Raw genomic sequence first — 955 nt, 5'->3', positions numbered from 1 at the left:
TCTGTAGGAGGCTCTGGCGCATGAATGTGTGCAGCGGGAACGACCTCGGACTACTAGGGGCCGAGAAAGCCACAGTCTCATGGGGCCGGACACTCAGGGTCAGGGGAAAATCCAATATATATCTGGTGATATCTCGGGTGCTATTATAGATAGCGCAATAAATCAAAGTGCGTTGTCTGTAGGAGGCCCTGGCGCATGAATCTGTGCAGCGGGAACGACCTCGGACCACTAGGGGCCGAGAAAACCACAGTCTCATGGGGCCGGACACTCAGGGTCAGGGGAAAATCCAATATATATCTGGTGATATCTCGGGTGCTATTAGAGATAGCGCAATAAACCAAGTGAGTTATCTGCAGGAGGCCCTGGCGCCTGAATCTGGGAAGCGGGAGCGTCCTCGGACCACCTGGGGCCGAGAAAACCACCGTCTCATGGGTCCGGACACCCAGAGTCAGGGGAAAATCCAATATATATCTGGTGATATCTCAGGTGCTATTAGAGATAGCGCAATAAACCAAAGTGAATTATCTGCAGGAGGCCCTCGCGCATGAATCTGTGCAGCGGGAATGACCTCGGTCCACCAGGGGCCGAGAAAACCACCGTCTCATGGGGCTGGACACTCAGGGTGAGGGAAATATCCAATATATATCTGGTGATATCTCGGGTGCTATTACAGATAGCGCAATAAATCAAAGTGCATTGTCTGTAGGAGGCCGTGGCGCATGAATCTGGGCAGCGGGAACGACCTCGGACCACCAGGGGCCGAGAAGACCACCGTCTCATGGGGCCGGCCACTCAGGGTCAGGGGAAAATCCAATATATATCTGGTGATATCTCGGGTGCTATTAGAGATAGCGCAATAAGCCAAAGGGAATTATCTGCAGGAGGCCCTGGCGCATGCATCTGTGCAGCGGGAACGACCTAGGACCACCAGGGGCCGAGAAAACCACCGTCTCTT

Source organism: Nomia melanderi, unplaced genomic scaffold (genome assembly GCF_051020985.1).
Source record: "Nomia melanderi isolate GNS246 unplaced genomic scaffold, iyNomMela1 scaffold0014, whole genome shotgun sequence".
Classification (NCBI taxonomy): Eukaryota; Metazoa; Arthropoda; class Insecta; order Hymenoptera; family Halictidae; genus Nomia; species Nomia melanderi.
Note: the sequence above shows the minus strand (reverse complement) of the source record.